General features: G+C 43.4%; 1 protein-coding gene across 6 annotated transcripts in view; it reads left to right on the top strand.

Moving 5' to 3' along the window:
* The first annotated feature begins 11,675 nt into the window (after positions 1 to 11,675).
* KLHL24 (kelch like family member 24) overlaps positions 11,676 to 22,088 on the top strand; it is a 52,115-nt gene continuing 41,702 nt past the window's right edge. For 3 of the 6 annotated variants that reach the window (XM_021934619.2, XM_021934615.2, XM_021934618.2), the window contains exons 1-2: positions 11,677 to 11,806; positions 19,541 to 19,603. The gene's annotated coding sequence lies outside the window, so the exon portion shown is untranslated. Of the gene's footprint in view, positions 11,807 to 12,268; positions 12,360 to 19,540; positions 19,604 to 22,088 lie in introns of all 6 variants that reach the window. The other 3 variants (XM_021934616.2, XM_021934620.2, XM_021934617.2) reach the window with 3 other exon arrangements.

Raw genomic sequence — 22,088 nt, 5'->3', positions numbered from 1 at the left:
GGGTGGCTAATAGTAGTCACTACCTCATGACGTTGTGTGGAGATTAAATAAGATAATGCAGGTAAAGCATTTAAGCACCTGCAATGGTGCTCAGGAAATGTTGGCCATTATTACTGTTATTATTAATGTGAGGTCAAGGAAACAGGATAATTGGATGGACCTAATAAAACATGGAAAATGTTCCTAGTAGTCTTAAGTGAAAAAAACAACAACATAGGCCTGGCACGGTGGCTCACACCTGTAATGCCAGCACTTTGGGAGGCCGAGGCAGGTGGATCATGAGGTCAGGAGTTCAATACCAGCCTGGCCAAGATGGTGAAGCCCTGTCTCTACTAAAATTACAAAAATTAGCCTGACGTGGTGGTGGGAGCTTATAATCCCAGCTACTCAGGAGGCTGAAGCAGAGAATTGCTTGAACCTGGGAGGTGGAGGGCGCAGTGATCTGAGATCTCACCACTGCACTCCAGCCTGGGCAACAGAGTGAGACTGTCTCAAACAACAACAAAAACAACAACAAAAAAAACACCACATCCACATAAAGCAGTATGCAGACAAATTCTGAGCCTATGAAAAATATATGTGAAATACTTAGTTGGATGGATAGCATAATGTCATTATGAATAATATTTAATGAAATATTTATTTTAATATTATTACAAATTTCTCTTTCTTAAAAAAAATGGGGAATATAGAAATTAAAATATAGGGGAACACCAGAAGCAATTATATATTAAGAAATTTTAAAAACAGCAAAACTAAAGTTGTCCTAGGAATCATGTCTGCAGAGTTGATGAGCTTAAAGCATCTTCAAATTCGAGAAGGACTTTTTTTTTTTTTGAGATGGAGTCTCACTCTGTTACCCAGGCTGGAGGGCAGTGGCGCAATCTTGGCTCACTGCAAGCTCCGCCTCCCGGGTTTACGAGTAGCTGAGACTACAGGTGCCTGCCACCAAGTCCGGCTAATTTTTTTGTATTTTTAGTAGAGACCAGGCTTCACTGGGATAGCCAGGATGGTCTCGATCTCCTGACCTCGTGATCCACCTGCCTCAGACTCCCAAAGTGCAGGGATTACAGGCGTGAGCCAACGTGCCCCACCAAGGACTTTTTTTTTTTAGCATATAAAACCCCTCATTTATCTCAATATTTGGTAATAACATGCTGATAGAAGCTAGCTCCAAGTTGCAGATCAATGTCATTGGGACTGGGAAGAGGCAACCGATCAAGACAGACCAGACAGAAGGGAACAGAAAACCACCCATTAAATACTGACATGAGTTTATTTTGTATAGTATAAACTCAAATATGTAAAAGCACATATAATAGATATAAATAAACTATAAATATGGATATGAAGGACTAAACAGTAGTTGTCTTTGGGTCAGAAAACCATAGATGATATCCAGTTTCTTCTTTATGCTTTAGAAATTTTTCTACAACTCGTGTGTAATACTTTCAAATTGAGGGAAAAGGGACTTTTAAAAACTATTAATTTATTCTTTTTAAAGCAAGGGATAATTAATGAAAAGATAGCAGGGAGCATGCACAAGCCAGCAATGTCACAAATGTCATAGTGCATGTGATTGTTTATTCTAAAAAGTCCCTGAGTTGGGAGCTAAAAATAGAAAGAGCTAGGGGCAGAATTGTGGGAGGCCAAGTGTCCCACCAGGAGGGCGGTGAGCAGGGAAAACTTCAGTTAGGTACAGGAGTGGGATGGCTTGGAGGGAGGGCAGGTTGGCTCAGGGCTGTCCCTGAGCAGTGGGGGCTGCAGAGGAAGAGGTGCTCCCCCAACGACCCAGGTTGGAAAGCCTTTGAGGACTGCATTACTTAAGTAGTGGGAGAGTTGCTGTAAAGGTTCGGGGTAGGAACTGGGTTCAGTTTGATCCCAAAGTAAACAGCTGTGTCCTCCTCATATCCCATTAGCCTAGAAAGCTGGTTTTTCACTCCCTAAACTGGAATCTGATTTCTGGTCATTTGTAACCTCTGACTTCCACACAATTCCTTCCCAAAGAATTCATGGGCCCTCAGGTATGTCCTGAATTGGGTGTTTCTTGGACCAAAATAACTTTTCCACCAAAATTCCTTCAATCAAAAACTACCCAGTACTGGGCCGGGCGCTGTGGCTCACTCTTGTAACCCCAACACTTTGGGAGGCTGAGATGGGTGGATCACCTGAGGTCAGGAGTTCAAGACCGGTCTGACCAACGTGGCAAAACCCCATCTCTACTAACAACACAAAAATTAGCTGGGCGTGGTGGCACACACTTGTAGTCCCAGTTACTTGGGAGGCTGAGACAGGAAAATTGCTTGAACCCAGGAGATGGAGGTTGCAGTGAGCCAAGATTGCACCACTGCACTCCAGCCTGGGCGACAAGAGCAAGACTCCATCTCAAACAAACAAACAAACAAAAAACTACCCAGTACTTCCAAAATCAAACAGACCTTTGGAAATAGTTTAGCCTGACACTCTCTCGGGTGCAAGGAACAGTGCTCCTTTTAGATATGAGGAAACTAGGACCCAAGCGAATTAGGTGATTTGTCCAGAGTATCTGAGTGGCTGAGAAAGTTACGGTGGGGCTCCCCAGAACCCTTCTCTTTTTCTGTGTGTCTTGTTCCATTACCCCATGATGTTCTCTGATAAGAAACTTCCTTTGCTAGGATATGTCAATGCAACGTTATGTCCTGTCATAACAGTACTTAACCATTGCATCTTGATAGAATTACACTCACCATTATGTCTTGAGTGAATAATTCTTACTATTTATTGAGAGCTAGGTGCTGTTTTTTAATAAGCTGTCATTTAATTCTTATAAGAAGAAGATATTACTAGATTCTATTTTCAGACAAAGAAGTCAAGAATCAAAGCAGTTAAATAAACCACCCAACATCATCCTTTTGGTGGTACCAGAGCCAGGATCTGAATCCAAATCCAAAGGTATATTCTTTTGTCTTTTTTTTTTTTTCCTTTTTTGGTTTTGAGACAGAGTCTCGTTCTGTCACCCAGGCTGGAGTGCAGTGGTGTGATCTTGGCTCACTGCAACCTGCACCTCCAGGATTCAAGTGATTCTCCTGCCTCAGACTCCCAAGTAGCTGGGGCTACAGGTGTGCGCCACCACACCTGGCTAATATTTGTATTTTTAGTAGAGACAGGGTTTCACCATGTTGGCCAGGCTGGTCTTGAGCTCCTGACCTCAGGTGATCTACCCATCTCAGCCTCCCAAAGTGCTAGGATTACAGGTGTGAGCCACTGCACCCAGGCCCAAAGGTAAATTCTTGACTCTCCATAAAGATATACTGTGGAGCTGACCTTGCCAGGTGCCGGTTCTTTGCCAAAGTGTACTCAGCATTCCTTAAAGGTTCTGTCCTTAATTTCTTCTTAATTTATTGGGAAAGTATCTTTTCTTCAATTAAAATGGCAAATTGTATGCATCAAGACATTATATTAGAGCTAAAATTCCTAAACTGTATTAACGCAAGACACTCCTATAGAGTTACTAGGAAAAAAAAATTTTTACTCTGGGTTTGTTTTTACTTCACGTGACTTTGCAAAGTATTATCATATTATAACACCATATTATAATAATAGATTATGGTAATACTTTGCTAACTCACATCAAATAAAAACAAACCCAGGGTAAAATTTTTATGTGAACTATAAAGCAGAAATCTTTTTGTTTGTTTTATTTTCCATTAATACGGCAATTTTCACAAGTCTTGCATTATAAAATATCAGCTCTGGCATTTGAATTAATAAATAAAAAGCAAGGTGCCCTCCAACTTCTTACTAGTCTTCGGGACAAAGATCACTCAGAGTTCATCCTGAAAAGCATCTAAATTTAGAGATTTGCTGCCGGAGCAAAACTTTCATGTACCAGCAATAGAACCAGGCAGGCCTTCCAAAGTATGTCAGGCATGTGCTTGCGATGCTGTCACAAGCGGGGTCAAGAGGCTCTGTCCCTGTGTGCTGGTGACCTGGGAGCCCTCCTTGTTTTCTAGGCCAGTCTCAGAGCACTCCGGGGTTGGAAGCAAAAGAGGTTGTGCAATAATGAATACAGGTGCTTATTTTGATCATGAATCAGGCAAAAAAAAATATTTAATATTTTAAAAAATATTTGAATACTACATATATGCACATAGTTTTTGGGTTTTTGTGTTGTTGTTGTTTTTTTAATGTCAAAAGGTTACTGAAAGAAATGTAGGTTTCCTCAATCCATGACTCCTCATTCCTTGGTCAGCAACCCAGAGGCAATCAAGTTTAAGCTCAGTTATTTGGCCTTTGCATGTAGATATTTTAAGAACAGAGGCTATTGCTTCTCTCCACCTGGTTGACAATCTCTCTTTAGAGGATAGGATCCTGGATGGGTGTTCGGAAAAGCTGGCTTTGGTTTCTAGGTTTTAAAATCATTTCATTTCACCAGGGTTGTTTCGCCAGGGTTGTTTTTCAAATGTATATTATATATTCTTTTACTTTTCATTTCTTTCCTTCTTTACCTCTCCTGTTCTTAAAGCAAAGGACAAATCACAGAGGACATAGAATTGGTGGAGGAGAAGGTAACAACAACAACTTTGGTTGTTATTGAGCATTTGTTATATCCCAGGCATGAGATATATATTTTTTTCTCATTTGATCTTCATAACAATTCTATAAAGTGTTTTTATCCCATTTTACAGATGAGAAAACTGAGGCTGAGAGAGATTGAGTAATTTACTTGGGGATATATAGCTACCAGAAGTAAAGCTAAATTTTGAGCCTAGACTCTTCAACTTTAAAGTTAAACTAGGAACACTGAGATTTTAAGTCTTTAGAGGGAGACAGAGGATATGAGTGTCAAATTGCTGAGTTTATATAAGAGAGTGAAAATGGCACCACATAGACTAGGGTAGTCCCCTGGACTAGCCATGTGTAGAAACTGCTCTCAGATCTGCACTGGAGCTTTTGGGTGGTTGCATTGTTCTGAATGGGTGCTTCACAGGGAGGCTCCAATGAGCACAACCTTAGGTGAGATTACTAAATTGATCATTCTTGGGCTGGAGATTGTTGTTTCAGCCTTAACAGATGATTTCTTAAGAAACTGGATGGGGTCTTTCAAGAACAGAATAGGAGGTCAGCTGCAGACACTCTTGGATAGGTCCAACCCCTTCCCTTCATACCTACTACAGGGTTCCTGGGAGGGTTCCCCAGGCAATCAAGACCACAGGTGGACAAGACACACTCTCAGAAACTGCAAGCAGTTGGAGGGAGAGCACGGCCAGGTGCAGCAGAGAAAAATCAAGTTAAAGTTAGTGCATGCCTCCTAAGTGTCATGCAGGCAGGGAACCTTGGAGGCAAGAAACCAGGGATAAAGTCAAAGCCTGCTGCGATTCCAGCAGCAGGAATTCTGTTTGGTTTTTTGTTGTTGTTTTTGTTTTTTTGAGATGGAGTCTCGGCTCTGTCGCCCAGGCTGGAGCGCAGTGGCATGATCTCAGCTCACTGCAAGCTCCACCTCCTGGGTTCACGCCATTCTCCCCCCTCAACCTCCTGAGTACCTGGGACTACAGGCGCCTGCCACCACACCTGGCTAATTTTTTGTATTTTTAGTAGAGACGGGGTTTCGCCATGTTAGCCAGGATGGTCTCGATCTCCTGACCTCATGATCCACCTGCCTCTGCCTCCCAAAGTGCTGGGATTACAGGAGTCAGTCACCGCACCCGGCCAGGAATTCTATATGGAGATGAAATCAGATGTCTGTGGGTCAGAATAAAGAGTGTAGCTAGGCCTGGCATTACAGTGGAGGAGGCATGCAGGTGTGCCTCACCCCTCTGAAGTCAGAACCTGGGGCTCATGGTGATGGCCACCACCTTATCTGCATCTACGTAGGTTTGGTCACACACAAAATCCTGAGGCCACTGAGGCACCAGTCGCCTGGCACCTCATCAACTTCAACCGGTGAAGGCCAGTTTTAGGGACAAACCAAGGATTGCCACTTCCCTCCCCTCCCCATGAGATGGAAAGGCCCACTTCTTCCTTCAGTTGTGAGGAAGGACACCCTGTGGCAGATGGCATCCTTGAGGGAAAAAGCTCAGTGAAGGAGTCGGGAGAGCTCGCCTGCCAGGTGGCAGATTTCCTTGTTACCCAGATTTCAACACAGAAAAATTTCCAGCTATGTCTTTCCTTCTTGAAATTTATGCTGGTATCTTTGATCACAAGCTTTGCCTGGCCTAGTGGGGCCATAAGTGGCTGGGCTGGAGTGGGAGTGGGGTTCCAGAAGGGCAATTCAAATTTTTCCTGGTATCTACATGGCTAGGAAGGGTCAGACCTCTTCATCCAATAGGGCTTCAGAAATGTGTCACCTGACCTCACCAGAGAAGAAAGGAGGGAGGGGTGGCCCTCAAGACTGAAGAGGCTCTGGTGCCTGAGCAGCTAGCCTATTGTGTTTGCTTTCCCCTTCACTCAACACTCTGGAGAGGGGAGTATTTTTGTAGCAGGCTTGCTGGGATGTTAAATATGTACGAAGGAAAATGGGGCGGGGGTGGGGTGGGCAGGGATAATTGTATTTATGATGTTCTCTGGAGCTGTCTTGTTTGCAAGGTGATGAGTGTGAAAATACGTATTACAGAAATAGAGATGGGAGGAGGAGGAAGTGTGTTTGGGAAGAAGGTGGCAGAGATCACTGAAAGGGAGGAAACCCAAGCGTGAGGTTGGAGAGAGGCCCAGACAGAGGGTATCAGTGGGAAAAGAGGAGTGCTGAGGTGAGGGAGCAGAGGTGGAGATTGCTACGGAGTTTTGTAGCATGAGATGCCATGTAATTCTCTCTTCATGAAGCCTTCAGTAAAATCTCCATTCACCAATGCTTTTCAACTGGGATTTGTTATGAGAGAGGAGCTCCAAGTGCTGACCTTGTAGCTCCTCAAAGGACCCTGAGTGAAAACAGTGCAGGTGTCACTTTCTAAAGGACTGGAAGGTGTGCACTGCTTCGCAGCAGGTGGGGGAGAGAGGAGTGAATCAAGAAGACCCCACCAAAGAGATGGCACCTGAGATGGGCCTTAAAGGATGATCAATGTTTCTACTATAATTGGGGACAGGGGAGACCCCAAGTGCTGGAGGCCAAGAGGGGAGGCAGGGAGGTCTGAAAGTACTGGGGATGTCTAGGAAGTGGTTCAGACCACTGCAAGGGGAAGAGGCTGCAGGGGAAAAAATGAGTGGCTGGTGGAACTATGGATGCTTGGCCATTTTCAAATCTTAAGGGCTGTCATGGATGCTATGGAGAGCAAAACAAGGACTACTCTGAGGGGTTTGCAAGAAGACACAATATGGAATGATATACTCTATTCCTGAAAGGAGAGGAAATAAGTCTGAAGACTTTCTGGTTCCCCTGACTCCAACTGTCTACCTCCAGGCAGACTTGGGTTGTAAACACTGCACAAAATAAATCACATTATGGCTTTATCTCACTCGATTTCAGCAGATTCCCTCTGGACTTGACAGCTCTGCTTCTGTTCCAGCCCCCACTGAGGAAAAGGTTGCTACCCAACCACACTGAATTCTGGGATAGGCATAACCCCAGGGTCCTCCACCAATGCCAAGACCACCCGTATTCTGGCTGCCTGAGGAGCCCCCACCTGCTGAATAGGCCTCTGCCTGTGTGCCAGGGCTTCCGGTCTCCAAGACTGCCTGCCTGTAGGTCCTCTTCCTCCCTCTCTGAGAGTTGTGTTTGATGACTCTGCACTGTCTGAGGACCTCATCGTGTAGGTGAGCCCCAAAGGGTCTACTGGCACTTTCTCTCTCTCTCAGTTCCCTTTAAGAAGTAGAGATCAGGGCCAGGCATGGTGGCTCACGCCTGTAATCCCAGCACTTTGGGAGGCCGAGGTGGGCAGATCACGAGGTCAGGAGTTCAAGACCAGCCTGACCAGCATGGTGAAACCCCGTCTCTACTAAAAATACAAAAAATTAGCCAGGCATGGTGGTGTGTACACCTATAATCCCAGCTACTCGGGAGGCTGAGGCAGGAGAATTGCTTGAACCTGGGAGGTGGAAGTTGCAGTAAGCTGAGATTGTGCCACTGCACTCCGGCCTGGGTGACAAGAGTAAAACTCCGTCTCAAAAAAAATTCAAAAAACAAGAAGTAGAGATCATTCCAACAGTTAACAGATACATATTGAACACCTACTAGGTGCACTGGGATACAAAGTTAGTTAAGATGATCCCTGAGCTCAGAGGGTACTCAGTTGGGAAAGGCACATAAATAAAGCTGGACAGGCTGGGCAAGGTGGTTCACACCTATAATCCCAACACTTTGGAAGGCTGAGGCAGGAGGTTCACTCGAAGCCAGGAGTATGAGACCAGCCTGGGCAACATAGCAAGACCCTCATCTTTTAAAAAAACTTTTTTAAATTAGCTAAGCAAGGTGGCATGCACCTGTAGTTCTAGCTATTCAGGAAGCTGGGAGAGGAGGATCACTTGAGCCCAGGGGTTCAAGGTTTCAGTGGGCCAAGATCATAGCACTGCACTCCAGCCTGGGCAACAGAGCAAGAACCTGTCTCTAAAAAATAATAAAATAAAATACTATAAACCTGGACAATTAGTGTGATAACTGCTGGGAAAGAGATAAGGACAGGCTACTGTGGGAAGATAGAAGGAAGATACTTAGCCCAGGGGGAAATGGGGGGAAAAGAGAGTTCCCAAGAGAGCAACTCCCAAGCTGCCTTCTAGAAGGAGGAGCAGGAACTAGCCTAGTGAATGGGGTGAAGGGAAGGAGGGGGCATAAGATGCAAAGGGAGCAGGCTATGGCTGGGAATGGTCTGGAGACGGAGAGACGGGAGCAACAGTTCTCTGGGCAACTGTAGGTAGTCCACTGAGGCTATGTTCCAGCTGCAGAGGTAGGCCCTAGGGTGCATCAAGAAGGACCTTGTATGTATTGTCAGAGAGTTGGGAGTTTATGAAGGTAGAGATGACCCACTAGGTGCTTCATGACCTGTCTCTCACCTCAAGGCCCTGGCCCAGCTTAACGCCATGTGCTTCTGCACATCCCCAGACGTTCCTGCTCCCTGAGTCCCTTTAAAGTAAAAGTCACAAAGGTACCCCTCAACCTGGCTTGAGCCAAAGCACATCCTTATTCTGTCGCTTACATCACCAGATTTTCCCACTGTAAATGTGTAAAGAATCCTGAGGTGTTAAGTCAAGATCTTCCTATGACCCCCAAATTCCTACGCAGGAGGACGATAAACTTCTGGCCTATACCATAATGAAGAAATACATGCATAAAAATAATCAGGTGGAGAACAAGGTAAAGTGTGACAACATCAACAACATGCAGGTCAGCTGTGACTATTCAAAACTGGAAGGATCAAGTTCCAAAGTCCAGGCCAGGTGCAGCAGCTCATACATGTAATCCCAGCACTTTGGGACACCAAGGCTGGCGGATCACTTGAGGTCAGGAGTTCAAGACCAGCCTGACCAATATGGTGAACCTCCGTCTCTACTAAAAATACAAACATTAGCTGGGTGTGGTGGCGGGCAACTGTAGTCCCAGGTACTCGGGAGGCTGAGACAGGAGAATTGCTTGAACCCAGGAGGTGGAGGTTGCAGTGAGCCGAGATCACGCCACTGCACTCCAGCCTGGGCGACAGAGCGAGACTCCGTCTCAAAAATAAAAATAAATTAAAAATAAATAAATAAGTAAAGAAAAAGTTCCAAAGTCCAGAAATTTTCTTAAACCACAAGGAATAACAAAACTGAAGAAGGCTAATCCGTGAGCCTGGGGAGGTCATAAGGAGCTGCTAAGAGAAAACCACGTGAACCTATTCAACAGTTACCTCCTGAGGAGTGGGAATTATTAAACACACATCAACAAATATAAAAATCAGTATAAGAACAGCATTGTACTTCTTGACAGCAATACCGGAATCTAGGTGTTAATAAAGCCGTATCTTCGAAATCCTGAGTAAACATAATTTATAATGTAGACTGTATGATTAGGCAACATCATCATTCAAAGGTAAAATAGAGTGATGATATTTTTAGACATGAAAAGTACAAAAAGATTTACTTCTCATGGACCTTTTCTTAGGAAGCTATTTAAGAGGAATCTGCTCTACCAAAATATGAGGAAACGCTCGAAATCACAGAAGAAAATTCTAGGATGCTGGAGAAAGGAAGACCCAAGAGAAAGAAGCAAGCTTCCCAAACACTCATTGGAACTGTGGACCAATGACTCTAAGAAAAAAGTACAGATACACACACACACACACACACGATGGATTATCTTATGGGTTTGATTATATGGAGTTGTATTGAAAGGATTTTATCGTTTTAGAGAAACTGAGAGGACATTGTGATAGATCCATAATAAAATAAGCAAAGAAAGAGGCCAATTATTAAAACTCCAAGGAAAACCAAAAGCCATACAAGACGGGAAATTGTATATGACTTGTCTCAACAATGAATAATAAATACATGGTCTCATTAGCATAAACAGTAATGATTTAACCAGATTATGAGAAGGATAGCTTCCTTAATAGGAAATAGTCATACATTATTTGGAAATATATAACTACCAGAAGAAATAGCTCAAATAATTGAATAAGAGATGGAAAAGAGGCCTAAAAAGTATGTTTAAACGGCCTGTATATAGGCCTTCCATATTATTTCCACCTCTGGTCATCTGGTCATCGGAACACAACCCCTAATTTAATAGAGGCATGACTGTATTCTTGACATGTAGAAGATAGAGATTTTTTAATTTGGTATCAGAAACCAAAAGCTAGTTAAATGGTTGCAAAATCAGGAGGCATATTCATCCTTTAAAAGAATACTTGCAGGCGGGGCGCAGTGGCTCATGCCTGTAATCCTAGCACTGTGGGAGGCCAAGGACAGCGGATCACTTGAGGCCAGGAGTTCGAGACCAGCCTGGCCAACACAGTCTCTACTAAAAATACAAAACATTACCTGGGCGTGTTGGCGGGCGCCTGTAGCCTCAGCTACTCTAAGGAAGGAGAATGGCGTGAACCCGACAGACGTTGCAGTGAGCCGAGATCGCGCCATTCTGTCTCAAAACAAAACAAAACAAAAAGCTTACAGACACAAAACGACAAAATAATGCCCTTTAGGGACTCCATCTACCTTGGAAAACAGGGATTTGTGACAGCTTTGGTCGACGTGCATGTGCGTTTAAAATAAAAAGGTAACCTAGGATTTGATACCAGTGACAGTAACAGCTTTACCAAAAAAAGAGGTGGTTTTCCTTGCTCCTTCTAGGGACTAGGGTTTTAGTCTCGTCCACCCTTCAGGCCTGAGGATTTCCGATTGTCTATCAAAGGGTCAAACAAAAAGCTCTCTAAGCTTCTACCCAAGCTTTAAAGTCGAAGGGCTGATCGCGGGCTTTTTCCTTGGGACGTGGCAGGGGCCTTTGAGGGAAAGAAACAAACGACTTCGGCTTCTCACTCGGCTCCTTACACAAAAGGCATTTTTTTTTTTTTTTAACTATCTCTACTTAAAACAGTGTTTTTGAGTCAGCAGCCCTTGGAGTGGGTCTAGTCCTCCTGGCGCCCGACACCCACCCCATGGCTGGAGCCCCGGGTGGCCCCGGAGGTCACCGGGAAGCGAGAACTACATCTCCCGGGGTCCCCCGGGGCGGAGGACGCCCACCCGGATTGGCCAGGGGTCGGTGACGCTCAGTGTTTTGGCCCGGAGGGTCACATGTTTCCTTTGTTGTGAGCTGCGGCAGAGACTGGTGGCTGGAGAAGACGCCGGCGCTGGAGAGTGCGCTGCGCCGCCGGCGGCTGAGGAACCGCGGGGTTCGCCGCTGCTGGCTGCTTCCAGCCTTCGCCGAGAGGTACCGGGGGTGACAGCTCCGGGACCGGCCGAAAAGCGAGGAACCGGCCAGAGTCTGAGTCCTCAGGGGCGGAGGGGCGGCGGCGGTCCTGACCACCGGGGTGTCTGCGGGAGGGCAGCCAGCGGCGGCCGGCCTCTCGGAGCCAGATTGGCGGTCTGCGGAGAGGCTGCAGCTGGTCTGCAGGGCCCCTTTCTGAGGCGAGGGGCCTCCAGGTCTCCCTGGGGGTTCTTCCTCCCCGCTCGGTAGCTACAGCCCTGAGGGAGGGCGCTCGCGCCTCCTGGCACTACGGCCCGGAACCGTGGCGCGGCTGGCGCGGCCTGGCAAGGGCGAGGTGGGAGGGGGTGGCCGCCGGGACTGGGGGTAGCCGCAGGTGCGGTCGCCTAGTCGCCGCGGGGCCGGGCGCCGCCGGGGGTGCTGCTTGTTGCCGATGGGCTGCGAACGGGGCGCTGCTTTTTATTTCAGGAAGCGCGGGGGAGTGGGACCGCCTCAAATCCAGCCTTCCCGTTTGGTGGGACGACCGTCGGTTCTGTCCGGGAGGAATGACGGGGTCAAGGTGGGGTTCCCGGGGCAGCGGGCCAGCGAAGCCCCATTAAAGCGATTGCGAAATGCGCTCGGCACTGTCACCTGACCGTTACCCCCGCCCCCGTCCCCTGCGAGCCTTTGTTTACCACGATCGCGACACCGGGCTCGCTGCGGCCGTCCCGGGGGAGCCAGGGCGGGCGGGGGAGCGGGCGTTCAGCCGCCGCAGTCCCCGCCTAACCTCCCCACCTTCTTACCACTCCAGGACTTGGTTTCTTAATTTAGTTCCTAATGGACCCGCCCCCAAGTTCTGGACACCCCGGGTGAAGACTGTTAACGCGGCGGGGATTGGGCGCCTGCGGCGGCTTGTGGGCGGTACCCGAGGGCGAGTTCGAGTTTTTATTGGCGAGTTTTTATTGTCACTAGGTGGGCCTGTCCGGGGTCATTCTTCCCGCCCCCTTGAAGGTGATCTGTAGGACGCGCGGGAGCGCGCGCTCTCGCTGCTCTTGCAGCTGCGGCCGGAGTGGAGCCTGGCGGCGCGGATGCGGGCGGCGCGCGCTCCCGCCCCTGCGGCGTGTGGCTGGGAGCCTCCGTGGCTGCCGCGGCTGCTGCCTGATCCTGCAGGCAGTTCTGGGCACGCAGCGGTCGGCAACCGTGGCCCGCCCTCCGAGGACCGGAAAATTAACACCCTTTAACTAGTGTCGCGTTATCTGCCGGGGTGGTGCTCAGGAAGTCCTGCGAATTCGTTGTTGCCAGTTCCGTAAACGTGTTTAGATAGCTAAATATAGATCACAGTGCCACATCTTAGGGGGCCCTGCGGTCGCCCCTGAGGCAGTGGCTGTTCACAATTGATTTTAGTGGATTTTAATGATTAATCACTTGCTCTTGTGGGCAGCTTTTCAAAAATCACGTCTTTGTATTTGCAGCTACAGACTGGGTCCACCAGCTAGGAGGTTCGTTTTTATTAGGGTTGTAAAATAGATTTTAAAAATCTGCTTGTTGTTGGCTGAGATTTAAAAGCAGATTTCTTCCATTTAAAAAAGATAGGTTAAAGATGCTCCCCTAAAAGGTAAAAATTCTTCCATACTTGTCTTGGATGAGTTGTTTTCCTTGTTTGAGGGATTCTAGGTCACACACTTCTATGTTTTAATTCCCGTGGTAATTCAAAATGTTTGAGAAGTGGGTTGCAACTGTGTCATTTTAAAATTATAAATTAAGGTGACGTTAATAAAATCTTTAAGACCAATCATTTTTAGCCATAGTGGGTTGAAAATGGTTTTTGTATTCTCTTGAGTTAATAGGGTATTTGCGTTTTCTCAGATTTTCTTCTGCAGATGTAGGAATTCACTCAAGACTTAATACACTTGTTTTGTTTTTGAGACAAGGTCTCATTCTGTCACCCAGGCTGGAGTGGAGTGGTCTCACTGTCACTCAGGCCATCTCAGCTCACCGCAATCTCCGCTTCCCGGGTTCAAGCGAGTCTCCTGCCTCAGTTTCCCGAGTAGCTGGGATTACAGGCGCCCGCCACCACACCCGGCTAGTTTTTGTATGTTTAGTAGGGACAGGGTTTCACCATGTTGTCCAGGCTAGTCTTGAACTCCTGACCTCAGGTGATCCGCCCGCCTCAGCCTCCCAAAGTGCTGGGATTGCAGGCGTGACCCACCGTGCCTGGCAGAGACTTAATACATTTTTGTAGAAGGAAGTTTGAGCTCCCCTGGATGAAGCAGGAATTGAATATGAACAGTTCCCATTGGTTATGCATTCTTTAAAATTCCAGAGGAGATGGTTACACCAGAATGAGCAGCTCCTGTGATGAGAACTGCCTCATCACTTGTGCATTGAGAGTATTTAATGTATCTAAATAAGTACAAAATGTAATCATCTAAACTTTTGAAGAAGTAAAAACATCACTCAGTAAAGGCTTGCTTATTCAAACAAAGCCAGCAACTTAAGTCTCTAAACAGGAAGAAGAAATAATCTGAGTTAGGGCTGACTACCAGCTTTAACCTAAACTTTCCTGGCTTTCGTCCGGGTTGTTGAACCTTAATGCTTTTTCAGTAACCTTTTTTTAACTTCCTTGTTTTTCTCCCATTTCATTAAAACCCAGAGGTCAAGCCTGTGAAAAATAAATACTATTTATCAAATAAGTGACCACAGTTGTTTTTGTCTAAACTTTTGTCTTACCTAGAAATTTGGGACACTTTTTTCAATAAATATTTGGGTACGGACTGTATAATGGAAAAATGTCAGTAAATATCTTCACAAGTGTACATATGAAAAATGCATTTTTGTATAATTTACTTCTGGTGTGACTGAAACAACTAGAGAGTATATAGCCACTTGACAACTGTTGACATTTAAAAATTGCTATTGTTTCTCCTATTAAAAACACATTAAGTGCTTGCTTGTCATCCCAGCTACTCCAGAGGCTGAGGCAGGAGAATCTCTTAAGCCCTGGAGTTTGAGAACAGAATGGGCAACATAGTGAGACCCTGTCTCAAAAAATAAACAATACAATAGTTAAGCAAACTTTTTTAAATTGAAGAGTTTGGCACTCTGCCTATATTCATCATCCCAGAGTTAAAATTTTTCAACATTTGACACATCTTAAAGACTACTAAACTGATGTTTTAAAAGTGGGCTTTGGCTGGGTTCGGTGGCTCACGCCTGTAATCTCAGCACCTTGGGAGGCTGAGGCAGGTGGATAACCTGAGGTTAGGAGTTCAAGATCAGCTTGGCCAACGTGATGAAACCCCGTCTCTACTAAAAATACAAAAATTAGCTGGGTGTGGCAGCGGGTGCCTGTAATCCCAGCTACTTGGGAGGCTGAGGCAGGAGAATCCTTTGAACCCGGGAGGCAGAGGTTGCAGTGAGCTGAGATCGTGCCATTGCACTCCAGCCTGGGCAACAGGAGCAAAACTCTATCTCAAAAAAAAAAAAAAAAAGGTGGGCTTTACTCGTAACTGAGGTTTCCAAATGCTACCACTGTAAATAATTAGTGTCACCACGAAGGTAAATATAAACTACTGACTACGTGCTTTTATTCATAGAGAAGTCATGTAAAATATTAGATCTCAAATTTGTGACCGGGCACAGTGGCTCACGCCTGTAATCCCAGCACTTTAGGAGGCTGAGGCGGGTAGATCACAAGGTTAGGAGATGGAGACTGTCCTGGCTAACACGGAGAAACCCCGTCTCTACTAAAAATACAAAAAATTAGCCGAGTGTGGTGGCGGGCGCCTGTAGTCCCAGCTCCTCGGGAGGCTGAGGCAGGAGAATGATGTGAACCCGGGAGGCGGAGCTTGTGGTGAGCCGAGATTGCGCCACTGCACTCCAGCTTGGCAACAGAGCTAGACTCTGTCTCAAAAAAAAAAAAAAAAAACTCAAATTTGTTCAGGTGGCAGAGCTCCTTGCTGGCATCCTTGCAGATTTAATTTTAATTAAAAAACCAAAACCAGGCCAGGCGTGGTGACTCATGCTTGTAATCCCAGCACTTTCGGAGACTGGGGCAGGTGGATCACGAGGTCAGGAGTTCAAGACCAGCCTGGCCAACGTAGTGAAACCCCATCTCTACTTAAAAAAAAAAAAGAAAAAGAAAAACAGAGAAAACACAGAAAATATTATCCTGGTGTGGTAGCACGCTCCTGTAATCCCAGCTACTCAGGAGGCTGAGGCAGGAGAATCACTTGAACCCGGGAGGTGGGGGTTGCAGTGAGCCAAGATTATGCCACTGCACTCCAGCCTGGGTGACAGAGTGAGACTCCATCTCAAAAATAAATAAAAAACCAAAACCATTTTGCTATCAGAAAACATAACCATATCATATATCTATAAGTATTTTGATTATAGAATAAAACAATGCATTAAATACTTAAAAGAAACGTTAGCAAGATAAAATCAAACAACATTAAATTTACACATCAAGTCTAGTCAGAAGCATGAGTAGGCTCAATGCGGCACCTTGGTATACCAGGTGTGATGTCTGATGGTTAGCAAATTTTTTTCTTCCTTTAGAGTTGGAGAATATCAGTAGCCAGTTTTAAGTTGAGGGAGAGAAACACTGGAGAAATTCGGGGTTTTTTTTCCTGTGATTTAAGAGACAGTAGTAGTCTTTTTTAGTTAAAGAACCATATTGCTTAGTCTGACACGTTGTTTAAGCTTTCCAAAATTTGTCATCAACAGCTATCTCTTTTGTTTCTCATCAAGCAAAGTCATACAGTGTATTGCGCATTTGAGGTTCTAATAAACATGGGATAATCCCTAGTTGCTATCATTCTATCCAAAGAAACTCAAGGTTTTAGTTGGTTTCTTACCAACTAGTTACCTTTTCTTTTCTTTTCTTTTCTTTTTTTTTTTTTGAGACAGAGTCTCTGTTGCTCAGGCTGGAGTGCAGTGGCGCCATCTCGGCTCACTGCAAGCTCCGCCTCCCAGGTTCAAGCGTTTCTCGTGCCTCAGCCTCCCGAGTAGCTGGGATTACAGGTGCCCGCCACCAGGCCCGGCTGATTTTTTCGTATTTTTAGTAGAGACGGGGTTTCACTATGTTGGCCAGGCTGGTCTCGAACCCTTGACCTCGTGATCCGCCTGCGTCAGCCTCTCAAAATGCTAGGACTGCAGGCATGAGCCACCTCGCCCAGCCGGTTTCTGTTATCTCATGGTGGGTAAATATGGGCTTGGTGGTTCCATTAAGAAACTGGAAATGTTGAAAATAGCTTGAAGGCTGGGCTTTAAACATTACATTTGTAAAACATGGTTCAGGAACCACTGCTGCAGAGTAATTCTTTAAACTGAAATTTTGATAGTGCAAAATAATTTTTTTAAAAATTATGATATTAAAAAATCAAATTAGCTTTTGAGACTATAGGGTCAAAATATCTGAAATGTATAAAAATTTGCTTGGTTTTGTGTAGTACCTTACTATATATAATTTTCTGGTTATTTTTAAAATAAAAGATGTACTGGTTGGGCACGGTGGCTCATGCCTGTAATCCCAGCACTTTGGGAGGTCGAGGCAGGTGGATCACGAGGTCAAAAGATTGAGGCCATCCTGGCCAACATGGTGAAACCGTGTCTCTACTAAAAACACGTGGTGGTGCGCACCAGTAGTCCCAGCTAGGCGGGAGGCTAAGGCGGGAGAATCACTTGAACCCAGAAGGCAAAGGTTGCAGTGAGCCAAGATTGCGCCACTGCAGTCCAGCCTGGCAACAGAGTGAGACCGTCTCAAAAAACAAAAAAAAAAAGATTTACTATATTGCAATTATTTTCTGGCTTTCCTTCTTTTGAGTTACTATATATCTTTCAAGATAAACCTCTTGGTTAAACTTTCTTGTCATCTCCTGTGATGTTCTTTCAAGGTTAACTTTGAGAAAATGGAGTAGCGTAGAACATAGCATGCAGCAGTTCGCTACTACAAGTTTTAGGGGCTACGCTAGTCAGGATGTTGTTGGTTCCTTCATTTTCTGGTATTAGTTTTTAGAAGCCCCTCATTAATCCATACTATCTTTAAGGCTGTTAGTAACCTCTTTGTATAGAATTTCTGCATGCCAAAGGAAACATAAGCTTGTTTGAGTACAAACTCACGCTGTAGATTGATTCTGATATTACACATTTCCTTCAGACTTTGTACCCTCTCTCTTCCATCCCTTACCCTTACCGATTAGGTTGGTATTACCTAAAAATCCATAGAAAATGCCCAGGTGAATTGCCTTATGCTTTCTACCCCATAAGGTATAATTCTAGACCAGATTGGTTATAAAAGGCTGTATTCCAATCTGCACCTGCTAAGAATTTGAATCTATTTTAGTACCAGTCTTGGAGTTCTTGTTTGGCTCTACTCTTAGCCAACCCCACAGAGTCCAAAATTGGATCTGAATCCAGTATTTGCTACGCAGTGACAGACATAGACTAGGTTCTTTATAAATGTTTCCTGAATTGACCTGAATCCCTACATTGATTCAGGATCTTATTGTCCATTGGGAAGGAAGATTTACTTAGCTGGGAGTAACAGTTCCCAAATTTGCCCTAGTTGCAATATTTTTTTACCAAGGGTACATACAAGTCAGGCTCACTTCTGAAAATAAGGAAACACAGGATAGCATTCACTTCATGACCATAACACAGTCTGGTATACATATGTGTTTGTGTGTACACGTTTTTAAAAAAAGGTCATTTATATTTGGTTTTGGAATGAACTTTTGAATTTGTCTAAACTTGTTAAGAATTTACAAGTTCTATTTAAAGATATCTGGGCCAGAAACCAGAACCACTTGTGTTTAAATACTATTGCTATTCTGTACACAGCTGAAGGTTCTGGTATTTTCTCTTAAGCATTCCTCTTATCCCTTTCCACCAAATAAATAAATAAATAAAAGGAATTGTGCTGAATTAGTTGGTTTCTATGGGATATGGGGATTACGTTTCTATAAGATTCAAGGCAGAGGAAATATACATTTATATATTAAAACATTAAAAAATAATTATTTGCTAACTCTTAGAATTATTTCATGGCCCCAAACTTGGATGAAACATCAATTTCCAGACACTCTTCAAATATCCAATGCAGAATTATCACAGAGTACATGTTTTTTCAGTGCTACCATTAGCTTGCTATTGACATGAATTTTCTTTTACTCATTTTTCACTCAAGAAATTTTACTGCAGGATAACACTCCAGGATAAAACTGTCAAGTGCCGGGTGCGGTGGCGCATGCCTGTAATCCCAGCACTTTGAGACGACGAGGCAGGTGGATCACCTGAGGTCAGGAGTTCGAGACCAGCCTGACCAACATGGAGAAACCCTGTCTCTGCTAAAAATATAAAATTAGCTGGGCATGGTGGCACATGCCTGTAATCCCAGCTACTCGGGAGGTTGAGGCAGGAGAATCGCTTGAACCTGGGAAGCGGAGGTTGTGGTGAGCCAAGATCGTGCCATTGCACTCCAGCCTGGGCAATAAGAGTGAAACTCAGTCTCAAAAAACAAACAAACAAAAAAACTCTCAAGGAAGTTGATAAATAAGAAAACTAGTTATGTAAAATAGCATTAAATTATTAATTTGCTTTAAGGAGATGTTATTCACTAATTTTTTTTATACAAAAATGAACTGCAGTCAGAAACTAGAATTTACTAAAAACTTTGTTCAACATATTAGTAAATAATGACAACTGTACATGAACTGACAACTATCTGATTTATATGTTGCTATTCTTCCTTTATTTTAGGTGTGGAAATTAAAACAACACACATATTTTGACTGGGGCTTTGATCAACCAAATGCTAAAAAGGTATATTTATAGTATGTATAAACTATCTAAACGTTGTCATTAGAGAATTTAAACCATTTTCCTTTCTTTAACCAGAGATCACTTAAGCCAATCAGAGTAACAAGGCACAACTCTATGCTTACGATCACAAAAAACGGCAGTGTGACAATCATTTCTGTTACTAAATATTTACCCACTCTTCTATGCTTTCCTGAGAGCCTCATTCCTGTCTGATCAACTTACATCCATTAACTCATGTAGATACAACTTTCAGTCATTGTGTTTCTTTGGAAAGAAACTTTTCCTACTAATTTTGTTTAGAGATGCCTACTTAGTTATTTACTTTTTCCTGATGGGAATAATTCTGCTGTGATATTTGCAAAAATGCTACAATGGCTCAATCTGTAATCTTATGTTTCGTTTGCTTGATTATACATTATGAGTTCATTTTGATCAATCCTGAACCTATATTAGACACCGTACTTTGAGATAGAATAACATTTTTCTTTCCTTTTGTTCTGTTTTTTTTGAGATGGAGTTTTGCCGTTTCCAGGCTGGAGTGCGGTGGTGCGATCTCAGCTCACTGCAACCTCTGCCTCCCGGGTTCAAGCGATTCTCCTACCTCAGCCTCCTGAGTAGTTGGGACTACAGGCGCCCACCACCACGCCCAGCTAATCTTTGTATTACTTTATTGTATAAAATGGGAAGGCAAAAACTAGCGAATTACATCTGGAAGCCCAAAAGATATATTCTGAATGAATCTCACACTCCTAAGATGCCCTTATGCAAATAATTTATACATAGGACGTGTTTACATTTGGTGTCATTATGGAGACCAGTCATGGGAGAGTTCTCAGAAAGTCCAGAGGAAGTCAAGATGCCCGAAAGTCAGGAGGCAGCAGTCTGAAGCTGTTTGCAAAGATCTATGAGATAGTCTCTTTTACATACAGAGCAGTAAACAAATATCTCATTGCTGTTGAAGACTTTGTAATGCAAGGTGATTTTATAGGTGTTCTAATCCAGGATTTTCCATTTTTTATTGGGTAAAAGTAGTGGAGAGGAAGACCTCTTTTGTCAGTGAACAAATCAAGGAGCCAACTATGAAAATAAGGGGCAGAAAATAGCATAAAAAGACAGACCCTTAATTGATACAAATTTTAATCAATTTTATATTAATACTTAACACACTGTTCCCAAATTTATGTAATAAAATTAGAGTAAGATCATTGGATACAGAAAACAAAGTATACTTTTATATGTGTTTTCCTACTTGTCCATTCTAGCCAAAGGGAAATTCTTAGTTCCTACAATGTGCTATTTTGTTTTGTATTCTGAACAAATTTTCATTTAAACATTGAGAAAATGAAAATGTATGCAGGAAGAAGCTCACAATTTCCATTGTTGTTAATACCAATAATTGTATCTCTAGTCAAAGTCACAATCGCTTGTGTGAATTTTTTGAACCTGAAATGCAGTAAGAAGTTAAACTAGATAAGCTGGAATGAATAATAGGTTCTTGATTTGGGTACCTGACTTGTAGCTAATTCAACCATAATTTGAGTCTAGATTAATAAGGCATTAAGATTAAAATATGAGTTATATTCCATGTCATCACAGTTTATGTTTATCATAGTTGAAATGTTCCCTTTTTGAATTACTTGTGATATTACATACATTGAACTTTTTGAAGTTTCAACAACAACAAAAAATTGACATTCAGGCACAGTAGTGGTCTCTCTTGATAAGGGGGATACATTTCTGTTTATAAAACAGTTATTGAGATAACTTCAAATTAAAAGCATGTTTGATAGATATGCTACTGCTCATGTGTGAGAGCCTGGAATTTGGAAGTCATTCTATGCATTATAAATGGAGTTTTAAATGTTAAGCTGTGTGTGTGCACATGCATCCAGACATGTACACAAATATATGGGTAACTATAACGCAAGTTGGATGACCTGTAATGAGGCAAACATGAATACTCTCTGAGTAATCAGAAAAATCTTAAAAGAGATGGTAAGAAATCCCCTTTTTTTAGTAGTGATAATAAATTTTAAAACTAATAAAATATTTTAAACTCATACATTTTTATTCATTTAGGTATTAAAATTAATTAAATAGAGCTTTTATTTGTTCTCAGGCAAGTCTGTTACCTAAAATCTGCAAAACATAATTGGATTGAAGTTAAAAATCTAGCTTGTTTGGACCATAACATACATGTAGAGGAAAATATTTCCTCAAATTTAAGAGAAACTAATTTTACTAACTAAATTTGTGGGAGTTACTTTGTTGACATTTACTCCAAAACCAGCCATTAGTAAGCATTGTCTTGTGTTTATCTTTACTTTTATATGTGTTCATTTAAATAGGCCTTCTCCATGAACTTCCATTGCCATAAATATTATATTACATCACAAAGCTTTGTTATGTATTTAGAAAATGCATGTATATTTGTACATTTGAAATTTATTTTTTATTTTTATTTTTTTAAAACTTAGAAATGAGG

This window comes from Papio anubis, chromosome 2 (genome assembly GCF_008728515.1).
Source record: "Papio anubis isolate 15944 chromosome 2, Panubis1.0, whole genome shotgun sequence".
Lineage (NCBI taxonomy): Eukaryota > Metazoa > Chordata > Mammalia > Primates > Cercopithecidae > Papio > Papio anubis.
The sequence above is the reverse complement of the archived record's forward strand: the minus strand, read 5'-3'. Positions and strand labels throughout refer to the sequence as shown.